Source organism: Bison bison, unplaced genomic scaffold (assembly GCF_000754665.1).
Source record: "Bison bison bison isolate TAMUID 2011002044 unplaced genomic scaffold, Bison_UMD1.0 scf7180017864123, whole genome shotgun sequence".
Classification (NCBI taxonomy): domain Eukaryota; kingdom Metazoa; phylum Chordata; class Mammalia; order Artiodactyla; family Bovidae; genus Bison; species Bison bison.
The window spans coordinates 3058207-3085276 of NW_011494695.1; positions in this window are offsets into that span (position 1 = coordinate 3058207).

Here is a 27070-nt window from a genome sequence, read left to right on the forward strand (position 1 = left end):
GGCCACCTCATGCGAAGAGTTGACTCATTGGAAAAGACTCTGATGCTGGGAGGGATTGGGGGCAGGAGGAGAAGGGGACGACAGAGGATGAGATGGCTGGATGGCATCACTGACTCGATGGACGTGAGTCTCAGTGAACTCTGGGAGTTAGTGATGGACAGGGAGGCCTGGCGTGCTGCGATTCATGGGTTCGCAAAGAGGTGGACACGACTGAGTGACTGAACTGATCTGAAGAATTTGTTTTATATTAGGTAAAATAAGGTTATCACTGGGGCATTGTGGATGAATAAAAGATTGTAGTGTTAAGTAACACTACTTAGTGGGATACCTTAGTATGAGAATTGGAAAATATTATTTATAAAGTATTTTTGTATGCTGTTAAATTAATTTCTTACAGATAGTGTTTATCTGAATGAAATGTTTTCAACTTCTCCTTTTCTTTTCTGACCTTCCTTACTCTCTATTATAGCACCTTATCAACTTTATTATATGAAATATGTGTGTATATTATAATACTATATAGTTACTTCATGTGGGATATATACCTACTTAGGTCATAGAATCGACATCAGAGGTTCAATTGCCCTTTTCCACTTTTTTGTGTTGTGAGCATATTTCATTGTTCACCATTGTACCATCCCTTGTTGACATTTCATTAGCTCTGTAGGAAAGTCACATAGTGTATGTTTCAATTTGCCATATTTTAAATGTCCATTGTAAAATAACACATGCATTCTGATTAACTTCTTAGCATGTGATTATAGTTTTAGAGGTTTGAGGGTATGCAGTGCTCAGTTCTCATTAAGCCTTTTAGCTTGTCATTATTATTCATCTGTAGTGGTGTCATTTGCCATGAAATATTTTTCTTAAACTGACTTTCCAATATGATATGTTGATTAACTGCAACATGTTATTTTTTGACTGCTGAAAATTAATTTTCTGAATGAATATTCACTGATACAAAGAAATATATGTAAAGAATTTTCACTAAACTATGCTGAAATCACACAGTTCTCTGGATGTATAGCCCAGTATATTTGTCATAGAGGATATACTGAGGTGAATAAAATAACATGCTTATCCAAGAGTCTCCAATTATTTCAATTGCCTTAGTCCACTCCTCTTTTTTTCTCCTCTAATTAACACATCGAAACATAAAATGCTGATAATGAAGAAACACAATACAATTAAAGCACTGATTAGTCCAATTCCCAGAAAGTTAGAACAGCAAGGTGTGCAAAAATATGATTGCTATAATATTGATATTATTCAAACAGAAAAAAAAAATTGAGCATGTCCTTTCATCATTTAAAAATATGAAATATAAGGGAAACATTTTATACTGTAGTCTGAGACCATATATTCAAGGTTATTATAGTCTGTTACCTCTAATTATTTCTGTGTATATTCTGACCATGTTAAACTTTCTTAGCTCTTCATGTTAGCATCCATCGACTGGAAAGCAACTGCCAAACAAAATTGATCACGGTGGTTATGCATATGAAAATAAAATTTACATATGCATATGTAAATGCATATGTATATGAACATAAAATTTCATATGTGTTTGAAAATGAAATTTAAAAGAAAATAAATTATTTTTATAGAACACAAACATAGTTTTTGCTGGTTTGCCTAATTTTTATGTTTTCTAACACAGAAATAATATAATTGTATTTTCAACTAATTTTAAATTATATTTTTCAAGGTTTATGAAGATTAGACATCTGAAGGATGGCATTCAGTCATCTTAATTTAAAGATTAATTTTACATACAGCATGGCCAGTTTTTCCATTTTTTGTATTCATTATAAATATAACTGTAATTTTTGTTAGAAAAAGAGCTTAAGAGCAAATATTTATGATAACTCTACAAATGTCAACTTAAAAAATCTGATGTTAATGAAAGATAGGTAGAGGTAATTTTAAAAGATATGAGATATTATATTAAAATAATAGAAACTATTGGAAAAATTAAGGGGAAAATAAACATTTTCTATAAAAATTTCAAAGAGAATATTCTGAGATAAAACTCAGAAAATGCACATTTGGAAGTAAAGAACATATTAAAATACTAATAATCATCATGATATCTATTTAACAGTTACTAAATGTCAGAAGCTGGAATCGAGATTGCCAGGAGAAATATCAATAACTTCAGATATGCAGATGACACCACCCTTATGGCAGAAAGTGAAGAGAAACTAAAAAGCCTCTTGATGAAAGTGAAAGTGGAGAGTGAAAAAGTTGGCTTAAAGCTCAACATTCAGAAAACAAAGATCATGGCATCTGGTCCCATCACTTCATGGGAAGTAGATGGGGAAGCAGTGCAAGCAATGTCACACTTTACTTTTTGGGCTCCAAAATCACTGCAGATAGTGATTGCAGCCGTGAAATTAAAAGACGCTTACTCCTTGGAAGGAAAGTTATGACCAACCTAGATAGTGTATTCAAAAGCAGAGACATTAGTTCGCCAACAAATGTCCATCTAGTCAAGCTATGGTTTTTCCAGTGGTCATGTATGGATGTGAGAGTTGGACTGTGAAGAAAGCTGAGTGCCGAAGAATTGATGCTTTTGAACTGTGGTGTTGGAGAAGACTCTTGAGAGTCCCTTGGACTGCAAGGAGATCCAACCAGTCCATCCTAGAGGAGACCAGTCCTGGGTGTTCTTTGGAAGGAATGATGCTGAGGCTGAAACTCCAATACTTTGGCCACCTGATGTGAAGAGTTGACTCATTGGAAAAGACTCTGATGCTGGGAGGGATTGGGGGAGGAGGAGAAGGGAACAACAGAGGATGAGATGGCTGGATGGCATCATCGACTCAATGCACATGAGTTTGGGTAAACTCTGGAAGTTGGTGATGGACAGGGAGGCCTGGCGTGCTGCGATTCATGGGGTTGCAAAGAGTCAGACGTGACTGAGCAACTGAACTGAACTTAAATGTCAGAAACTTCTCTCTCCTTTATATTTTCTCTTTTACTCTTCAAATAACCATATGAATTTTTTTTGTTGAGTGTACTCTTTTTCCTATGAGGGCAGATGAAATGACTGAGTATTAGAAAGGTTGATTAGTATCCTGGAATCTATATGAGTGTTGCATTCAGTTGCTCAGTCATGTCTGACTCTGTAGCCTGATGGATCGTGTAGCCCACCAGGCTCCTCTGTAAAAGGGATTCTCCAGGCAAGATTACTGGAGTGAGTTGCCACTTCCTAGTCCAGGGAATCTTCCTTACCCAGGGATCAAACCCACATCTCTTGCCTATCCTGCATCGACAGGCGGATTCTTTACCATTAGCAGCACCTGAGAAGCCTGGGAATCTATGACAAAATCTATAACAGAACTGGAATTTAAAATCATGTTTGTTTAGGTTGAAAAATGAGTAGGGAGACTTCCCTGATGGTTCAGTGGCTACAACTCTGTGCTCCCAATGCAGGGGACCCAGATTTGATCCTTGGTCAGGAAACTGGATCTTGTATGCCACAGCCAAGACCTGGCACAGCCGAAGTAAATAAATGAATGAGTGAGTAGGGATGGAAGAGTCAACCAAAATGGCAACATAGAAGGCTCTAAAACTTTAATGAACTCCCAAGAGTGCACTTGGAAGATACAGCTGTACTTGAAACAATTTCCTCAGGGAAATCCAGAAACTAGATGACCAACTACTACACATGGGACAAATAAAAACATGCACAATAATGAAATGGTATGAAAGGCTGAGATCACTCTCACCTTAAACCCCACCCTAGAACATTCACCTACAGTAGAAAGGAAATCCCCAGTTTCCATCTTCTCCCTGAAGAACAAAGCATTTGGACCACAATATAAAATCTCCAACTTGTAGACTCCAACCCAAGTGATATGCCCCCCAAATGTATAGCTCTGAAAGCCACCAGCTACATGAAGATGCAATTCCTAACAGCCTAAAAATACTCACCTTGGCTCTCTCCCATAAGCTCAGCATAGAGGGAGCAGGCAAAAATGCCCATCTCCCATTCTTTCCTTGAAAGTGGCCAAACTTCATACATGTCAATTTTCATGACTTACTTTTTATGCAGTATCTTATAACTTTTCTGGCATGCTTTCCTCATACAAATTTTAGTAGGAAAATCCACTAAGATTACAAGGGAGCAAAGTATACTATTCATGAAATGTGGTCCTTCACCTAACATCTTTGTTTGGCCCAAATATCAGTGTTCTTAGTCAAGCCATATCTTTTTTTTTTTTTTTTTAATTTATTTATTTAATTGTAGGCTAATTACTTTACAATATTGTGGTGGTTTTTGCCATACATTGACTTGAATCATAATGGGTGCACATGTGTCCCCCCATCCTGAACCCCTCACCCACCTCCCTCCCCACCTTATCCCTCTGGGTTGTCCCAGAGCACCGGATCTGAGTGTCCTGCTTCATGCATTGAACTTGCACTGGTCATCTATTTTACATATGGTAATATACATGTTTCAGTGCTTATTGTATCATGCATACTCTGAATTCTTCCTGAATCCCAACAACTAGGGCTCTTGCATTTTCCTAGATTGCTTTATTGACTGTGCTTCCCTAGTATCTCAGCTGGTAAGAAATCCACCTGCAATGCAGGGTACTCATGTTGGATTCCTGGGTTGGGAAGATTCCTAGAGAAGGAATAGTATACCCACTCCAGTATTCTTTGGCTTCTCTGGTGGCTCAGATCGTGAAGAATGTGCCTGCAATGTGGGAGACCTGGGTTTGATCCCTGGGTTGAAAAGATACCCTTTTGGAGGGCATGGCAACCCACTCTAGTATTCTTGCTTGGAGAGTCCCCATGGACAGAGGAGCCTGGTGGGCTACATGAGGTTGCAAAGAGCTTGCTTTATTGATTAATAAACATTAACTGTATATATTAATTTATATATTAAGTTAAATATTAGGGACTCCCCTGGTGGCTCAGATGGTAAAGCATCTGCCTACAATGCGGAAGACCAGGGTTCAATCCCTGGGTTGGGAAGATCTGTTGTAGAAGGAAATGGCAATCCACTCCAGTATTCTTGCCTGGAAAATCCCATGGACAGAGGAGCCTGGTAGACTAGAGTCCATGGGGTCACAAAGAGTCGGACATGACTGAATGACTTCACTTTCACTTTTCTTTCAAGTTAAATATTGTTTATACATGGGTTTTGAGTGAAGTAGCTCAGTCGTGTCCGACTCTTTGCGACCCCGTGGACTGTAGCCTAGCAGGCTCCTTCATCCATGGGATTCTCCAGGCAAGAATACTGGAGTGGGTTGCCATTTCCTTCTCCAGGGGATCTTCCCAACCCAGGGATCAAACCGGGGTCTCCCGCATTGCAGGCAGACGCTTTAACCTCTGAGCCACCAGGGAAGCCCAATACATGGGTTTTAATACTAGACAAAATATTAATCTAAAGCTTTGATAATAACAAAAGAATACAATTTTTCTCCAGCCATTTAGAAATATGATTGAGGAAAAATGCAAAAGATAAAGGAAGAATCATGACTTGTAACTTTTGACAAAAGGATCGACTTGTACATTACTCTTGGATGAGGGGGATGGATATCTAGGATTTCGCCATTCAGACCTGTAGTTTTGAACCAGATTCTATAATTTGGAGGCCACTACTTACTTTCCAGGTGTTTCATTTCCAGCCTTCTCTGCACATGAATTTTGCACGTCATTGTTGATGATATAATTTTGTGTTTGTTTACTTCCTTCTTGGAATGTTTTATATGGTATATTTTCCTGATTATCTTCAACTTTATTCAAGTCAGACATCACCTATGGTCCCAAGATTTAGTAAAATCTCTCTTTGTTTATGCATGTACAGTTTATCAGTACCAATCAGCATCTTATTTTATTGTTAATTTGACTTTAATTTGACTCTCTTGCCAGAACGAAATCCTTGAAAGTATATGGCCTATTAAAATCACATCTGTAATTTTTCTGCCTTGTTCCGAGCCAAATAAACCTCCCATAATGTGAAATTAGTAAATCACAATTTTAGAGATACTTGTCAAGCAAATATATAGTAGTTATTATATTCAAGCCATCCTTGTAGATGTGATATCCTTAGTTTTAATCTATAAGGAATCTTGAAGGAAGTTACAACACAGTCTCTGTCTTAAAGGACTTTATGACATAGGGAGAAAAGATCAGTTAAATAACTGTAAGAAATGTATAGTAGATATTATGTCCAGGATCTACTGGAATAGTTATGAAAATTCAGAAATTAAAGAAAACGAAGAAGTCATTTTCACCTAAAGTGATAATAGGCTTCATAAAGAAGATGCCAGTCTCTAAATATGAGCCAGCCTATAAAACACGTGCAGAATTTGAAGGTGAAACTTGGGATAATGTGGGTATAAAAGCAAAATAGGGACTGACACAGGCAAATGTATTGAGGTGTAAATGTATAAGGGTAGTGCCACAGTGTGACTGACAGTTTTGCTAAAGATTGGTCTACAAAAAGGGGAGGTAGATCAGTTAATGTCACAACAGAGAATTGAAAGTCTTTATTTTAAAGGCAATAGATTTTGGAAGTGGAAGTGATGAGACTAAAGAGGTGTTATAAAACAAGTAATGCTCAGGAGCTGTTGAAGGAAAAGGAGGCAGGCTGCTAGAATAATTTAGTTGCAAAGTGTGAACAAATAAATTCTTTACAAGACAAGCAGCAGTGGAAATGTAACCATAAGGATAAGCACACAGTTATCAGTTCCTTCTTAGAAGTGGTAATTCACAGTAGACCTATAGAAATTCTCAGTTTGAACTGGGTTGAACTAAAATAAGAACAGTTTATCACCCTTCTGAAGGAAGCATATTTCCAAATCAGATGTTATATTTATTTTAAAACATTTTATTGACTTTCTTATTTCCAGAACTATTTAAAGTTCACAGGACAATTGAGGGGAAAGCACGGAAATTTACCAAGTAATCCCAGCCCCTACACATTCACAGTTTCCCCAGTTATCAACCTCCCTCACCAGAGCGGAACATTGGTTACAAAGGGTAACCCTACATGGACTATCATAATCACCCAAAGTCCATAGTTTACATTGTGTTTCGCTCTTATTGTTGTACCTTCTCTGAGTTTTAACAAATGTAATATGACATCAATATAGTATCATACTGAGTATTTTTACTGCTCTAAAAATCCTCTTTGCTCTGTCTGTTGATCCCTTACCCCAGGGAACCATAGATCTCTTTCTGGACTATTGTCATAGTTTTGCCTTTCCTAAAATATATAAATAGAGTCAAACAGTATGTAGCCTTTCAGACAGCCTCCTTTCACTTAGTAATATGCGTTTAAAATCCCCCCATGTCTTTTCGTGCCTTGATAGCTCATTTTATTTTCAGCACTGAATACTTTTGCAGTATCTGAATAAATAAATAAATACTTTTTGCAGTATTTAGCCATTTATTTACTGGAGGCCATCTTAGTTGCTTCCAAGTTTTTGTGATTATCAATGAATTACTCGAATCACTATAAACATCATTGTACAGGTTTTTATGTAGACAAGTTTTCAACTACTTTGTGTAAATACTGTGTGTGAATACACAAGAGTTTGATTGCTAGATCCTATGTTAAGTGTGTGTAGATTTGCAAGAAATTGCCAAACTGCCTTCCAGAGTGACTGTATTATTTTGAATTTCCACAACAATGAGTGAGAGATCCTGCTGCTCCACAAGCAGCGCTGGGGTGTTGTCAGTGTTCTGGAGTTTGGCCATCCTAATAGGTAGATAATGGTATTTCACTGATGTTTTATTTTGAAATGCCTTGATGATACACATATCATTTTTTCATGTGTTTATCTGCCACCCATAGATCTTCTTTAGTGAGGTGTCTGTTAAGGTCTTTGGCCCCACCTCCTTTTTTTTTTTTTTAATTGGGTTGTTTCCTTGTTGTTTGTTGAGCTTTAAGAGTCTTTTATATGTTTCTGATAACTGCCCTTATCAGATGTGTCTTTGTAATTTTACTTTTTTCCACTCTATAGCTTATTTATTCTCTTTCCTTGGTTTTACATAGGGCAGAGTTTTTAATTTTAATGAAGTACAATTTATCAATTATTTCTATTGTGGATTATACTTTTGATGCTGTATCTAAAAAGTCATTGCCATACCCACGTTTATCTAGGTTTATTATCTCATAGAAGTTATATTTTTTGTGGCTTTCATCTATGATCCATTTTAGTTAATTTTTGTGAAAGGTGTAAGATCTGTGTCCATATTTATTTTTCTTTGCAGGCTGATGTCCAATGAAGTAGCAAGTATGTTCTTATCTAGGCTGAATATATAGCAGTTTTTGCTGTTACATAATCTCAACTAGTTTGCTCAAGGAGAATGTCTATTATAATGTCAAAATTTCAGTCTTCACCAATAAAGATTCATAGAAGATCAAGTATCCCCCCATCTCCCAATATACAGAGGGCTCTATTTATATCAAAGTCCATATACCTGAACTCAAAATGTATGTTGTTTTTGAAGAGTGAGAAGGCTTTAAAATTTCATTTTTACATGTGGATAATCATATCACAATGGCAATCCTGCAGTCTTTTATAGCTTTAGTTTTTACTGACCATTCAGGGGTGTTTATACTAAATATAAAAACTAAAAGCCCTTTGTTAATAAATAGACATAGGACAACTTTATATTAGAGCTGTGTGCTATAGTTAGCTATAAAATCCTTTTTTAACTGAAGTTTTTATAAGATAATTGCAGTTTTTTTTTTAAGGAATTTTAAGAAATAGTGAAGCTATCATGGGTTTCTTAACTTAGTTTCCCCCCATGGTGATATCTTGAAAAACTATAGTACATTATCACAACCTAATTTTTTTTTAATTTTATTTATTTATTATTTTTTTGTTTTAATTGGAGGCTAATTACTTTACAATATTGTGATGGTTTTTGCCATACATTGACATGAATCTGCCATCCTGAACCCCCCTCCCACCTCCCTCCCATCCCATCCCTCAGGGTCATCCCAGTGCATGAGCCCTGAGCACCCTGTCTCATGCATCGAACTTGGACTGACGATCTATTTCACATATGATAATAACATGTTTCAATGGTATTCTCTCGAATCATCCCACCCTCGCCTTCTCCCACAGAATCCAACAGTCTGTTCTTTACATCTGTGTCTCTTTTGATGTCTTGCATATAGGGTCATCGTTACCATCTTTCTAAATTCCATGTATATGCTTTAATATACTGTATTGGTGTTTTTCTTTCTGACTTACTTCACTCTGTATAATAGGCACGAGTTCCATCCACCTCATTAAAACCGATTCAAATGCATCTTTTGAATAGCTGAGTGATATTCCATTGTGTATATGTACCACAGCTTTCCTATCCATTCGTCTGCTGATGGACATCTAAGTTGCTTCCATGTCCTGGTTATTGTAAACAGTGCTGCAATGAACATTGGGGTACACATGTCTCTTTCAATTCTGGTTTCCTCGGCGTGTATGCCCAGCAGTGGGATTGCTAGGTCATATGGCAGTTCTGTTTCCAGTTTTTTAAGGAATCTCCTCACTGTTCTCCATGGTTGCTGTATGAGTTTGCATTCCCACCAACAGTGTAAGAGGGTTCCTTTTTCTCCGCACCCTCTCCAGCGTTTATTGTTTATAGACTTTTTGATAGCAGCCATTCTGATCCGTGTGAGATGGTACCTCATTGTGGTTTTGATTTGCATTTCTCTGATAATGAGTGATGTCACAACCTAAATATTAACATGAAGCAATTGACCAATATTCAGGTTTCCTGATTTTAATAATACTTACAGTTATGTGTGTTCTATATAATTTTATAAAGTGTATGGGCTTCCCTGGTGGCTCAGACAGTAGAGAATTCACGTGCAATATGCAATTGCAGGTTCAATCCCTGGGTTGGGAAGATCCCCTGGAGAAGGGAATGGCATCCCACTCTAGTATTCTTGCCTGGAGAATCCCATGGACAGAGGAGCCTGGCAGGCTGTATATAGGCCATGGGGTTACAAAGAGTTGAACATGACTGAGCTACTAAACACAGCACAGAATAGCACAGCATAGGTTTATTTATCTTCCCCCCTAGTCAATCACTACTAGGATCTTTGATGTTGTCCTTCTATAAAGATACTTACTGCTCTCCCATCAGGCCCTCCTCCTCCCCCACCTAGAGTTTTACCCTCCACCAACCATTAATCTGTTATCCATTTCTAAAATTTTGTCTTTTCAAAAATGAAATTACTGGAAGCATAGATGAACATTTTAAAGATGGCTGTTTTCATTTAGTTTAATTCCCTTGAGATTCATCCAAATTGTTATTTGAACCAGAAGTTCATTCTTTGTATGGATATGTCATAGTTTGTTTAAATATTATCCCTTGAAAAACCTGGGTTGTTTCCTGTTTTTCCCCTTTTACAAATAAATCTACTGTAAACAGTCATGTCTGCATCTTTGTATGAACATAAGTCTTTGTTTTTCTGAAATAAATGCCTAAGAATGCAATTGCTAGGTCATATTGTACTTATGTGTTGAAATTTTAAGAAACAGCCAAATTATTTTTCAGATTGGCTGTGCTGTTTTACATTCCCAACATCAATGTAGAAGTAATCTAGCTGCTTCACATCTTTACTCACATGTGTAATTTATATGTATAATATCTTAAATATGTAGAGGTTTATTTCAACTAACCAGAAGATAACCCAATTTATAATTTGCATAAATATTTTTATATATGATTTACAAAAGAAGTTACATGGATGGCAAATAAGCACACAAAATGATCAGCCTTCTTAGCTATTAGGAAAATACACATTTAAACAGCAAAGAGATACTACTACATACCCACTAGGAATAACTTAAAAGAAATTTTCTTGTGTTACTAGGGGTCTGGTTGGAGAAGGCAATGGCACCCCACTCCAGTACTCTTGCTTGGAAAATCCCATGGACAGAGGAGCCTGGTAGGCTGAAGTCCATGGGGTCGCTAAGAGTCGGACACGACTGAACAACTTCACTTTCACTTTCCACTTTCATGCATTGGAGAAGGAAATGGCAACCCACTCCAGTGTTCTTGCCTGGAGAATTCGAGGGACAGGGGAGCCTGGTGGGCTGCTGTCCACTGGGTCTCACAGAGTCGGACACGGCTGAAGCAACTTAGCAGCAGTAGCAGCAGGGGTTTGGTATAACTGGAACTCTGATACCTGGCTGATGGAACATAAATTCATACCTATTTTAGCAAATAGGTTGATAGTTTGTTAAAAATACAAATATAAATATACACTACCTAGTTATTCCACTCCTAGACATTAACCCAAGAGAAAAATGATACATCCATACAAAGATATGTATGCAAATCTTCATTGAAGCTTTTGGTAATAGTCACAAAACTTAAAATGATCCAAATATCCAATGATAAGTAAATAGAGAAAGTATGGTGTCTGCATACAAGCTAACTGATACATATCACAACATGGATAGATCTCCATCTTGTGTTGAATGCAAGAAGTTAAAGTATATAATGTATGATTCTATGCATATTAAATTCTATAAAAGTGAGCTTAATCCCTAATTAACAGAAAACAGTTTATGTGTCACATGGGAAACTGGGAGTAGGAAGCGGTGGATGTAAGAAATTAAAAGTGAGTGAAAGTTGCTCAGTCGTGTCAGACTCTTTGCAACCCCATGGACTATACAATCCATGGAATTCTTCAGGCCAGAATACTGGAGTGGGTATCCTTTCCTTTCTCCAGGGGATGTTCCCAACCCAGGGATCAAACCCAGGTCTTCCTCATTGCAGATGGATTCTTTACCAGCTGAGCCACAAGGGAAGGCCAAGAATATTGGAGTGAGTAGCCTATCCCTTTACCAGTGGATCTTCCTGACCCAGGAATCGAACTGGGTCTCCTGCATTGCAGGCAGATTCTTTATCAACTGAGCTATCAGGGAAGCCCAAGAATTGTGATAGAACTTTGCCTGTGATGTGTGTGTTAGTTTTCTTGATTGTGCTGATGACAACATTGATATATACATAGGCCATCAAATTGTGACTTAAATTTATACAGTTTACAGTACTTTAATTAGACCTCTAGTGGTGAGACAATAAAAAACCTAAAATGGAAGATGTAAAATATTTCTCATGGTATTTGGTCTATGGATATGTAACTAAAATCTGTTATTTCTTTTTAATTCTCCTATACCTGTCTCACCAACACTTCTAATACCTACCAGAAATCCTGCTTCTGTCTTGAGGCTCTGAACTCACTGTTGTTTAGAATTTATTTGTTGTTAAAATCGAGTAATATAATTCATGAAAATATTATGTTCAAAGAAGTGAATATTCCTACCCCTAATCAAGGATTTAGCAAGTATTATCTTTGCTCAAGAAAATGTTATTCAAAAAGTTTGAACATTAACTAAATATTTATCCTTTATTTGTATAATGTCATGTATCACAGTAATAGATTTGCATATGTTGAACTATCCTTATATCCCAGGGATTAAATCTTACTTGGTAATGGAGTATAAGCATTTAAATATACAGTGTGATTTGGTTTGGTCATTTTGCTGAGAATTTTTATATGTATATTCATCTGAGTTATTGGCCTGTATTTTTTATATATCTTTATATATCTGTATTCTATTATATAACTTTGTCTGACTTTGATACCAGGGTAATATGTTAGTTGCTCAGTTGCATCCAAATCTTTGTGAACCCATGGACTGTAGTCTACCAGGTTCCTCTGTCCATGGAATTTTCCAGACAAGAATACTGGAGTGGGTTGCCTTTCCCTTCTCCAGGGGATCTTCCCAATCCAGGGATCAAACTCATTCTCCTGCATTGCAGGTAGAGTCTTTACCATCTCAGCCAATAAGGAAGCCCCACATGCTAGCCTATAAAAATGAGTTTGGGGATGTTTTATGTTCTTCAAAAATTTTTGAAAGAGTTGATAAAGATTTATGTTAGTCATTCTTTAAATCCTTGGTGGAATTCACTAAGCTACCTGGTTCTGGATTTTCATTTGTTAGTGGAGGAGTTTTGAGTTCAGTAAATTTGCAAAATACAAATCAATATATAAAAGTCATTGTATACACTAACAACAAATTATCAAAAAGCAATTAATAAAGAATTCCATTTATTATAGCATAAAAAGAATAAAATGCTTTGGTATAAACAAAACCAAGAAAGGCAAAGACCTGTACACTGAAAATGTCAAAATACTGCTGAAAGAAATTAAAGAGGACAAAAATAAATGCAAAAAGAAAACCCTATGTTCAGGAATTAAGAATCTATATTGTTAAAAATCTATTCTACAGAAAATGATATTATGATTCAAGAAAAATTCTATCAAAATCCCAATGAAATCCTTTATAGAAATAGTTAAAAAATACTAAGTTTCATATAAAACCACATGAATTTTGAAAGCAATCTTGAGAAAGAAGAACAAAGAAGGAAGCATCACATCTCTGATTTCATAGGTATTACGAAATGATGATAATGAAACCAGCATGGAACTGGCATAAAGACATACATCTAGACCAATGAAACAAAATAGAGAGCCCAGAAATAATCCCACACATGTCAGGTCAACTGTTCTTGAATAAGGAATTCAAGAATGCACAAAGGAGAAAGGAGAGTCTCTTAAATAAATGGTGTTGAAAAAATTGGAAGTCCACATGCAAAAGAATGAAATCAGACCTCTGTTTTAAACCATGAACAGACAGTAACTTAAAATGGATTAAAGATGTAAACATGAGACCTGAAACTGTAGAGTTCTAGAGGAAGAGTTCCTGAAGAGCTATGGATGGAGGTTCATGACATTATACAGGAGGCAGTGATAAAGACCATTTCCAAGGAAAGAAATGCAAAAAGGTTGTCTGAGGAGGCCTTACAAATAGCTGAGGAAAAAAGAGAAGCAAAAGGCAAAGGAGGAAAGGAAAGATGTAACCATAAAAATGCAGAGTTCCAAAGAATAGCAAGGAGAGATAAGAAAGCCTTCCTCAGGGATCAGTGCAAAGAAACAGAGGCAAACAACAGATGGGAAAGACTAGAGATCTCTTCAAGAAAATTAGAGATACCAAGGGAACATTTCATGCAAAGATGGGCTCGATAAAGGACAGAAATGGTATGGTCCTAACAGAAGCAGAAGATATTAAGAAGAGGTGGCAAGAATACACAGAAGAACAGTACAAAAAAAGATCTTCATGACCAAGATAATCATGATGGTGTGATCACTCACCTAGAGCCAGACATCCTGGAATGTGAAGTCAAGTGGGCCTTAGGAAGCATCACTACGAACAAAGCTAGGGGAGGTGATGGAATTCCAGTTGAGCTATTTCAAATCCTGAAAGATGATGCTGTGAAAATGCTGCACTCAATATGCCAGCAAATTTGGAAGATTCAGCAGTGGCCAGAGGACTGGAAAATGTCAACTTTCATTCCATTCCCAAAGAAAGGCAATGCCAAAGAATGTTCAAACTACCACACAATTGCACTCATCTCACACACTAGTAAAGTAATGCTCAAAATTCTCCAAGCCAGGCTTCAACAATACATGAACCACGAAATTCCATATGTTCAAGCTGGATTTAGAAAAGGCAGAGTAACCAGAGATCAAATTGCCAACATGTGTTGGATCATTGAAAAAGCAAGAAAGTTCCAGAAAAATATCTACTTCTGGTTTATTTACTGTGCCAAAGCCTTTGGCTGTGTGGATCACAACAAACTGTGGAAAATTCTGACAGAGATGGGCATACCAGACCACCTTACCTGCCTCCTGAGAAACCTATATGCAGGTCAGGAAGCAACAGTTAGAACTGGACATGGAACAACAGACTTGTTGCAATAAGGGAAAGGAGTATGTCAAGGCTGTCTGTCGTTACCCTGCTTATTTGATTTATATGCAGATTACATCATGCAAATTGCTGGGCTGGATGAAGCACAAGCTGGAATCAAGATTGTTGAGAGAAATATCAATAACCTAAGATATGCAGATGACAGCACCCTTATGGCAGAAAGTGAAGAAGTCAAGAGCCTCTTGATGAAAATGAAAAAAGAGAGTGAAAAATTTGGCTTAAAGCTCAACATTCAGAAAACTAAAATCATGGCACTGGTCCCATCACTTCATGCCAAATAGATGGGGAAACAATGGAAACAGTGAGACTTTATATTTTGGGGCTGCAAAATCACTGCATATAGTGACTGCAGCCATGAAATTAAAAGATACTTGCTCCTTGAAAGAAAAGCTATGACCAACCTAGACAGCTTATTACAAAGCAGAGACATTACTTTGCCAATAAAGGTCCATCTAGTCAAAGCTATGGTATTTCCAGCAGTTATGTATCAATATGAGAATTGGACCATAAAGAAAGCTGAACACTGAACAATCGATGCTTTTGAACTGTGATGATGGAGAAGACTCTTGAGAGTCCCTTGGACTGCAAGGAGATCCAACTGATCCATCCTCAAGGAAATCAGTCCTGAATATTCACTGATGCTGAAGCTGAAACTCCAATACTTTGGCCACCTGATGTGAAGAACTGACTCATTGGAAAAGACCCTGATGTGGTGAAAGATTGAAGGCAGGAGAATGTTATGACAGAGGATGAGATGGTTGGATGGCATCACCTACACTATGACGTAAGTTTGAACAAGCTTTGGGAGTTGATGATGGACAGGGAAGCCTGGCATGCTGCAGTTCATGGGGTCGCAAAGAGTCACACAGGGCTGAGCGACTGAACTGAACTGAGAGGAAGACATAGAAGAAGCTTCATTTTATTTGTTTGCAGCGATTTATTTGACATGCTACCAAAACCACAAGCAACAAAAGCAAAATAAATTGGCACGACACCAAACTAGTCTGTGCATAGCAAGGGAAATTATTGACAAAGTTAAAAGACCACCTATAGAATGGGTGAAATATTTCAGACAAGAGGTATATTTCCCAAATTTGTAAGAGACTGCCACAACTCCAAACAAAAACTCAAATAACCTGATTTTAAAGTGCTAAAATACTTGAACAAGTGTTTCTACAAAGAAGACATACAAGAGGCCAACAGTGTAGGAAAATATTCCCCACATAATCATCAGAAAAATACAGATCAAAACCACAATGAGATACCCCTCATTTCACTTTAGGATGGTTATTAGGAGAAAAAAGATATTAAGAATTGTTGGTGAGTCTGTGAAAAAAATGGAACCTTTTCACAGTGTTGGTAAGAAAGTAAAATGATGCAGCTGTTATGGGAATAGTATGATGTTCTATCAAAAATTAAAAGCAGAACTATCATATGATTCAGCCATTGTACTTTGGGACTTTATATGTCCAAAAGAATTTATGTCAGGATCTGAAAGAGATATCAGCACTCAGAAATTCATTGCAGGAATTTTACACAATAGCTAAGATATGGAAACAACCTGAATGTCCATAAATGGGTGGATGGATAAAGAAAATGCCCATACATAAAGTGGAATATTATTCAGCCTTAGCAAAGACAGTACAACATGGTGAAATATGGCTTAACCTGGACAACTTTATGCTAAGTAAAATAAGTTTATCACAGAAAGGCATATGTGCATGATCCAATTAAAAAGTATCTAAAACAATCAAACTTATAGAAACAAGTGAAGTGAAGTGAGGGCAAAGTCACTCATCGCATCTGACTCTTTGTGACCCCATGGACTGTCCATAGAATTCTCTAGGCCAGAATACTGGAGTGGGTAGCCTTTCCCTTCTCCAGGGGATCTTCCCAACCCAGGGATCAAACCCAGGTATCCCACATTGCAGGCGGATTTTTTTTACCAGCTGAGCCACAAGAGAAGCCAAGAAGAATGGTAATTTATAGGGGCTGTGGGGAAAGAGAAATGGGAGTTGCTTTTCAATGAGTATGTAATTTCAGTTATGAGGTTCCCTGGTGTCTCAGTGGTAAAGAATCCTCTTGAGTCAATCCTTGATATGCAGGTTCACTGCCTGTGGGAAATCGTAAACCAATGTAGTATTTTTGCCTGGGAAATCCCATGGACTGAGGAGCCTGTTGTACTATAATCCATGAAGTCACAAAAGAATTGGACACAATTTAGGGACTAAACAACACTAACAATTTCAGTTATACAAAATGAAAAAATTCTAGCCATCTGCTACAGTGTGCCTATAGTAAATACTATAAAATGTATATAAATATTTGTTTATAGATTTCATGTTAAGTATTCTTACCATGTTGTCACTTCAGTCGTGTCTGACCATGACATCCTACAGACTGCAGCCTGCCAGGCTCCTCTGTCCATGGGGATTCTCTGGACAAGAGTCCTGGAGTGGGTTTCCATGCCCTCCTTTAGGAGACCTTCCAACCCAGGGATTGAACCTATGTTTCTTATGTCTCCCATATTGGCAGGCAGATTCTTTACGACTAGTGCCACCTGGGAAGCCCAAGAATTCTTACAAAATACACACACACACACACACACACACACACACACACACACATACATACATACACAAAATAATCTAAAGAACATGTAGTCATGATTCTAAAGTTTTTGTTAGGAGTATGAAAAATTTACATCTTCATTTAAAGAATATTACATTTCTACATTTGATTTTGGAAGAAATATGCAATATAAGTATGTTTTCCTTTAGCAAGTTAGTATGCTCTTTAAGGAATTTAACTAAAAGATGAAGGAACTAAATTTGAAATTATGGTTTTCTCTGAAATAATAATCAAAAATTTGGTGACACATACATCAAGATGGTCATTGAATGCTGCTATTCTTCTTAACAGTAAACTTTTGAGTAACAAAATACTAGTTATGGTAATAATTAACTCATACAAATTTTAGTTTGAGAAGTACAGTAAAAATTGGTGATTACTAGAATTTATGAAGTAAGGAATTAGAATCTGACTAATTATCTGCTACACACTAATTGGCAAGAGAGGAACTAGAGATTATTCAAAGAGATCAGTAGTAATTAATGGACTGAAAAATAGCATATATGGGGGAAGTTGAAGAATGTAAAACTGTTTTAAATAAAAATAGCATACATAGGGGAAAGCTGAAGAATGCAAACTGTTTTAAATGAAGTAGAAACTAGAAAATTACTAAATAGCCATCCATAAGACTAAAACTTCAGTGATGGTTAGAAAATTAAGTCTCCATTAAGAAAGTCTTTTTTTTTTTTTTTCCACTTCAGGTTTTTAAGAGAAAAAGTTTTCCTTAAATGAACTTTGAAATATTGAGTAAGCTTATTAAAGTGGGAAGTTATAGCAATGCTTTCTTTTGAGAATTATAATAAAGAACTGAATACATTCTAATTTATTCTGAAAGCTGTTTATAGATACCAAGGGAGGGAATGAGTGACATTATCAGTGATCTTTCCATTCTTCAGGTTCTGTGATGTTCAGTTTATTCAATCATGCTGAAGTTGGAAAGTTCATTTCTGTATTATCAACTGGGGAAATAACTGCATTAACTGATAGATTTTTCTCCCTTCAAATTGTTTTTTTCCCAAGTGATTCTCCAGTTTTATCTGATATTACTGTCTGAGCCATTACAACAATCTTGCAGATATAAGGTCAATTGACTACATTATGTTTTGACTCTAAAGTGTTTGAGAACATTATTTTTAAGAAAAATATCAGAGTGTACATTTTGATCTGCTTCTCTAAATTATCTTATTAATGTACATTTTAGCATAATAATTTGAAAATAATTTTGATGATGAGATTTTATCATCAAATATCATTTGATGCATAACATTTGACTATTAAATAATATTTATGGATATATCATATTTAAAACCAGTTCTTATATAGGGTATTCAAACTTTTTAACATAAACACTTTTGCAACATATTTTTTTGTACTATTAATATTTTTTTCTACCTTGCTCAACTATTTTGAACTATGTTCTTTAGCAGAATTTTTAAGAGACATTGTTCAGTCAGAATCCTTTAACACTTTGCAGATTCTTTGGAAATATTGCAAAATGCTTTCTAGAAATTCGAGTCAATTGCCTAACAATATATTTCTCATTTATATAGGCTCTTTCAAATGTATATCCTCATACAACAATGCACAACTTTGCTAATTTGAAAAGCAAATTATTTTCTTGTTATGTTTTAGAGTGTTAGTGAAAGACAGTCTGTTGGCAATTAACTATTATTTTAATGGGATTACCATTGTGAAACACCACAGTTTCAAAACAAACCAATAAAGTATTTGTACACATATATGTTAGTATAAGATGCCACCTGGAAATCACCAAATGAATTTCTGAGATTTATGAGAAAGACTTCTTCAACACTGTTATCTTAGGTATATATCAAGAGTCATCATATAATGTAATGGCATGAAGAAATGTGACAGCTGTCATAATCATATTAAAAAGATAAGCACTTCAATGTAAAAGGAATTAAAGACCTAACTAACACAGCAAAGCAAAAATCTTTCATTTGGTATGTAAAAGAAAGGAGCATCCATTGAAGACTGCCATCCTTCCACACTCTTTAGACATATGAGAACTTCTCTTGATGTTCACAGGGTTTCTTTTATATTCCATTTAAAACCTTCAATTTGTACTAGAAATCCTTCTTTCTTAGCTTCCTTTACATTTAAAGAAATTTTTGCAAAACAAAACTTTTTCCCCCAGTTTCTGATATGAAAATCTAGAAGTGTGTTAGCACTCAATTCAAGGGGCAGAAACACAGTTTGAACTAGATCAAGCAAAAATGAGTGATATGTTGAAATAAATTGCCAAACTACAGAAAAATTAAGGATGAAGATGGGTTTAGTGATAATTAAACCTTTGACAGTTACACAATCAAAATCATCTTCATCATTTTTCTCTGTCCCACCTTGGTAATTTCCTACCAAAAAGATAAGGGTGAAAAAGGGGTAGAAACCATTCAGTTGATTCTTGTGTTTACACACTTTTTCAATGAGGTAAGTAAAATTTTTTTGTCCAGTCCCTGCTTGGAAAACATGGTTAATATTATTTAATATTATTTTTTGTAAGGGAAATAATAGTTTCAATCTGATTCTAGAAAATTTGAATAGTAGTTGACTGACAGAGACATAAAGCAATTGATCATGTCAACAAATATCTTAATTTGAATTGAGAACTCTCTACTATGAATCACATCCAAATAAATTCTGCAATTTCTGTAGTATAGGAAGAAAACACAGTTGATTCTCTAGTGCTGTCACTGGTCTTCTGGTGTTCACCAAAGTGTTGCTTATTACCAAATCTAATGTTCACATGCATTTTTCATTAATACTTTGGTCCAGTATTAAAGTTGTACTCTTCCTTGATTTAATAGGTCATATTATGAATATCTGATGTTATTGATATTTCTCCCGGCAATCCTGATTCCAGCTTGTGCTTCTTCCAGCCCAGCGTTTCTCATGATGTACTCTGCATATAAGTTAAATAAGCAGGGTGACAATATACAGCCTTAACGTACTCCTTTTCTTATTTGGAACCAGTCTGTTGTTCCATGTCCAGTTCTAACTGTTGCTTCCTGACCTGCATATAGGTTTCTCAAGAGGCAGATCAGGTGGTCTGGTATTCCCATCTCTTGAAGAATTTTCCACAGTTGATTGTGATCCACACAGTCAAAGGCTTTGGCATAGTCAATAAAGCAGAAATAGATGTTTTTCTGGAACTCTCTTGCTTTTTCGATGATCCAGTGGATGTTGGCAATTTGATGTCTGGTTTCTCTGCCTTTTCTAAAACCAGCTTGAACATCTGGAAGTTCACGGTTCACGTATTGCTGAAGGCTGGCTTGGAGAATTTTGAGCATTACTTTACTAGCGTATAAGAAGAGTGCAGTTGTGCGGTAGTTTGAGCATTCTTTGGCATTGCCTTTCTTTGGGATGGGAATGAAAACTGACCTTTTCCAGTCCTGTGGCCACTGCTGAGTTTTCCAAATTTGCTGGCATATTGAGTGCAGCACTTTCACAGCATCATCTTTCAGGATTTGAAATAGCTCCACTGGAATTTCATCACCTCCCCTAGCTTTGTTCGTAGTGATGCTTTCTAAGGCCCACTTGACTTCACATTCCAGGATGTCTGGCTCTAGGTGTGTGATCACACCATCATGATTATCTTGGTTGTGAAGAAATTTTGGATGACCTTGTATTTTTTGTATGCTCTTATGACAGAAAGTGAAGAGGAACTAAAAAGTCTCCTGATGAAAGTGAAAGAGGAGAGTGAAAAATCTGGCTTAAAGCTCAGCATTCAGAAAACTAAGATCATGGTCCCATCACTTCATGGGAAATAGACAGGCAAACAGTGTCAGACTTTATTTTTTTGGGCTCCAAAATTACTGCAGATGGTGATTGCAGCCATGAAATTAAAGATGATTACTCCTTGGAAGGAAAGTTATGACCAACCTAGATAGCATATTCAAAAGCTGAGACATTACTTTGCCAACAAAGGTCCGTCTAATCAAGGCTTTGGTTTTTCCGGTGGTTATGTATGGATGTGAGAGTTGGACTGTGCAGAAGGCTGAGTGCCGAAGAATTGATGCTTTTGAACTGTGGTGTTGGAGAAGACTCTTGAGAGTCCCTTGGACTGCAAGGAGATCCAACCAGTCCATTCTAAAGGAGATCGGTCCTGGGTGTTCTTTGGAAGGAATGATGCTAAAGCTGAAACTCCAGTACTTTGGCCACCTCATGCAAAGAGTTGACTCATTGGAAAAGACTCTGATGCTGGGAGGGATTGGAGGCAGGAGGAGAAGGGGACGACAGAGGATGAGATGGCTGGATGGCATTACCGACTCGATGGACATGAGTTTGAGTGAACTCTGGGAGTTGGTGATGGACAGGGAGGCCTGGCATGCTGCAATTCATCGGGTCGCAAAGAGTCAGACACGACTGAGCGACTGAACTGAACTGAACTGATTATAATATCTCCTATTTCTCTATTCTTTTATTTTCTGTGTAATTATTTCCTGACATAGCACTTGGAATTGTAGGGCTCTCTAAGGCTATAACATCGTATAGTCCTCTGTAGTCAGTCCTGTGGTGGTTCTCCTTGTTTCCAGCATCTTCAGTGCTCAATATATGCAAATGCCACTGAAGCAAAGCCACTACTGTGTCAAACACATTTTTTTTTCCTCTTAAACTTCATTCCCAGCCTTCTGAAGGAAGCTGAGTCAAATCCACAGGGCTATGTTGGACATAATATTCACCAATTCCTATCTGTCTCCTGAAAACATCCAATATACTTTCCACAGGTTCTTCTCTGGCTGCTAAACTTATGTTGTTTATTAAGTGGATGCTTTCATAGTCCTGGAAGAGGATGAGATAAAAATAGCTTAAGTCCCTGAAGGAGTTCAGAGCAGATTCTACTTAAAACCGACCCACCTCCCATCCTTCCAATATGGTTGTCCGTTGTTGTTTCATTACTAAGTTTGTCTGACTCTTTTGTGACCCCATGGACTGTAGCCCGCCTCTGTCCATGGGATTCTCTACGCAAGAATACTGGAGTGGTTTGCCTTTTCCTTCTCCAGCGGATCTCCCCAAACGAGGGGTCAAACCCGCATCTCCTGCACTGCAGGTGGATTCTTTGCCACTGAGCCTCCTGTGAACCTCTCCAACATTAAAGTCAGCCATGAGAAAGAAACAAATAGTTACCATTTGAAGATGCAACATTTGGGGCTTCTTTGATGTAGCAGTCTCTCTTGTCTTTACAGTATTGCAGACTTTAACTCTGATCTTTTCTCTCCTATCCATATTTCCAGTTTTTTTGTGGATATCTTTAACTCTTATTTTCTTGGTTCTGAATATTAAGTGATATCTTTTTTCTCCTTAATAACTAGCTCTTTTTCTTAACTCCTGTACTTACAGGAGTACAGAAGTACTCCTGTACAGAACATAATAATTTTTATATTTTAATACACTATTTCCATAAATGTTCTCCATTTTTCGTTTCAGGGCTTTTGCATTTTCATCAGTGAATCTTTAATAACTGGAACAATGGATGATACACAGTATGTGCTTGATAGATATTTTCAAATGACTGAACAAATTTTTAAGAATTACTTCTTCTGGAGGAGGAGCTAAGATGGTGGAGGAATAGGACGGGGAGAACACTTTCTCCTCCACAAAATCATCAAAAGAACATTTAAACACCGAGTAAATTCCACAAAACAACTTCTGAACGCCAGCAGAGGACATCAGGCACCCAGAAAAGCAACCCATTGTCTTCAAAAAGAGGTAGGAAAAAATATAAAAGACAAAAAAAGAGACAAAAGAGGGAGGGACGGAGCTCCGTCCTGGGAAGGCAGTCTTAAAAAGAGAGCAGTTTCCAAACACCAGGAAACATTCTCACTGCCGAGTCTGTGCCAAGCCTTGGAAGCACAGAAGGCAATATAACAGGGAGGAAAAATAAATAAACAATTAAAACCAACAGATTACAAGCCCTGTGGTAACTCCCCCAGTGGAGAAGCAGCTCACACGCCTGCACCCGCCACTAGCAAGCGGAGGCTGGGCTGGGCAGGGAGGTGCGGAGTGGGCTGCATCACTTAGAGTAAGGATCTGGCCTGAAAGCCCCAAGCGCTATCTGAGCAAACTAATTTGTGCTAGCAAACCAGACTGTGGGATATCTACCATGCAACCTAAGACATCTCCAAGCCCGCGCACGGAGCAAAGGACTGAACAGAGATAGCCGGCTGCAGACCATCCCCCTCCGGTGACAGGCTTCTCCAGAGAGACATTATCTACAAAACTGTAAGCAGGCTTCTTTGCTAACTAAGACTTCTTGGGGTTCTGAATGGTCAACATCCACCTAAGAAGGTGCACTGGTTGTACACCCAGATAACCAAGCAGCGGGGAGGCGATAAGTTGCAGCAACCGTGCTCGCCAAACACCTCATCACCTGAGCTGCTCGGAACTGGGAAGGGCACAAAACGCAGGCCCAACTGAATTTGCGCCTCTGAGGACTATCCGAGTGCCTGAACCTGAGTGGCTTAGACCTGGGAGGTGCAGACAGCCCAGGGCCGGCCTCGGATGGTTCCCGGCAGAGCAACCTAGAGCCTGAGCAGAGTGGGCAGGGAGGCTACATGCGCTGTGAGCAGGGGCAGGCCCAGTGTGGCTGAGGCACTGCGAGCATATGCCAGTGTTATTTGTTTGCAGCATCCCTCCCTCCCCACAGCACGACTGAACAAGTGAGCCTAAAAAAAAAAAAAAAGGGTCCACCACCGCCCCCTTTGTATCAGGGTGGAAATCAGACACTGAAGAGAACAGCAAACAGAAGAAGCTATAACAGAGGGAACCACCTTGGAAGCGACAGGCAATAGATTAAAACCCTGTCGTTAGTACCGACTACATAGGAAGGGGCCTATAGATCTTGAGAAATATAAGCCAGACCAAGGAACTAGCCGAAAATGAACTGACCCCACAATACCCACAACAACACCAGAGAAAGTCCTAGATATATTTTTAATTCCCATTAATGCATATAAATGATGATTTATCTATAATTATGTAAAATGCTTCACATTTCTCCCTGCATACTATCATGTGTCATATGTTATTGAGAGATCAGACTTTGAAAAGGCAATCTGATCAGATTATTCCCCTTGTTAGGCTTCCCATTGTTTACCAAATTTAAGGTAGATGTCACACCTCTATAAGTTCTTTCATAACTTGTTCTTGATTGACGTTCTTAGGCTAATTTTCCTACAGGGAAACATATTCCAGATGCTCCAATCAAACAAGAATATTTGCTATTTCTCATGGAGAAATCAAGTTTCCCTGCCTCTGTGATTCATATAAGGCTAGTCTCTCAACTTGGAATACTTCTTTCTCTGGATAATATGTCTGAATATAAATGACACTAACTTGAAGTTCTTCTCATAATGCCAATGAAATGTGATTTTTGTCCTTTCCATTATTTTCCTTGAAACTTTCTGTTTCTCCATGAAGGTGCTATTCCTTACTGATTAAAGTAGCTGAATCTGAAACCAGCTGCCTGGGCTTTATTCATATCACCCCTAGTTAGTAGTTATGACATGTTGGGCAAATTATGTAACCAATTTATTTTCAAGTATATTCATTAGTAAATTATGAATATTAATTTACCTCATTAGATTGTTTCAAAAATCAATTGGGCTAATAAAAGTAAAATACTTAGAATGACCCTTTGCATATTAGTAATACATAATATTTTAAATTATTTATATATTAGTTGTATTAAACTCAAATTTTTATTATTTGCATCATCAACCAACAAATTTCTCTGCAATACACATGTACATAGGCCTACAAACACAAAAATGTATTAAAACATGGATATTGCTTTCCTCTTTTTATGCCAATCCATAATAATTAAAATAACTTACTTTTACACATAATTTTTGATCAGTATATATGAAGAATTATCTTGCATACATAATATCTCTTTAGAGTATCTTATAAGCTTAAAAATGTCTTTAAAAATTTGCTCCAATAAATTTATTCTTTCATCCAACACACATCTAAGGAGCACCCACTCCTTGCCAGAATTTCTTTCTAGGCCCTAGAATACATTTCATTATAGGTATGATATGTTGAATCATGAAGCCTAAAGATAGCCATTCCTTAATCTCTGGGACTTGTGAGTATGTTACTGTATATGGCAAATAGACCTTTGCAGATATGATTAAATGAAGGCTCTTAAGGCAAATGTTCTGGATTATCTGGATAGGCCTTGTGTGATCAAAAGGTTACCCATAAGAGAGAGGAAGACTCATAGACTCATAGCATATGATGATAGAAGTAGAACTTACAATGATGTGTTTTGAAGATGGAGGAAGAAGTCTCAGACTAATGAACAGTAACAGCCTCTAGAAGCTGGAAAAGACAGAGACACAGAGTCTTACCTGGAAACACGTTCTTCCTCCTGAAGGAACACAGAACTCTGATACCTCTAAGGCTCCTTGGATCTGTATGCTATAACTTTTGTGTCTCTTTAAGTAACTAAGTTTGTGATAACATTACAGCAGCAATGGGAACCTAATAGTTACAGTAATGCCAACATTAAATTCTACACCCACATTTTCATGCTCTTCTATGACCTTCTTCCACACCATTATCAGGCTCAAACTTGGAATTTACTTTGACCAATGATATTAATACATACCAGAAAATTGTGAATATTAAAATTTGTACCCCCTTGCAGCTGGAAAACGTGTATCCACTACCCTGTGAAGAATGCCAAACTAGCATCTTTGAGGATAAAGGAATATAACTGATAGAGGTCTCAGTTATCCTAGATGCCCCCGTCCTTCCAGCCATAAGAGTGATGTCCCAAGTTCATGAAAACACACGGAAGTGCTAAAAGCCTTGAGATGGGCTCTTGCACAGTTTGAACTATCTGAGTGAAACCGAGTAAGGAAAGGACAAGTAGCAGGGGATTAGGTCACAAGAATGACAAGGCCAGGGAATCCGTGGGGTGTACTTGGATTATACTTTGAAGGATAAGGGAAGCCACTAAGTGGCATCATCTGACATATTTATTTATTTTTATTCTTTTAAAAAATTTTTGTTGTAGTCTAGTTGCTTTACATTGTTGTGTTGGTTTCTACTGTAGCAAAGTGCATCAGCTCTGTGTATACCTCTATCCCCTGCTTATTGAATTTCCTTCCCATTTGGGTCACCACAGAGCACTGAACAGGGTTCTCTGAGCTATACAGCAGGTTCACATTAGTTAGGTTTTATACATATTAGTTGGAGAAGGCAATGGCACCCCACTCCAATACTCCTGCCTGGAAAATCCCACGGACGGAGGAGGTAGGCTGCAGTCCATGGGGTCGTTGAGGGTCGGACTCGACTGAGAGACTTCACTTTCACTTTTCACTTGCATGCATTGGAGGAGGAAATGGCAACCCACTCCAGTGTTCTTGCCTGGAGAATCCCAGGGACGGGGGAGCCTGGTGGGCTGCCGTCTATGGGGTCGCACAGAGTCGGACAGGACTGAAGTGACTTCGCAGCAGCAGCAGGATACATATTAGTGTATGTATGTCAATCCCAGTGTTGCAAACCACCCCTCCCTTCTTTCCCCGTGGTATCCATACATTTGTTCTCTATGTCTGTGTCTGTATTTCTGCTTTGTAAATATGATA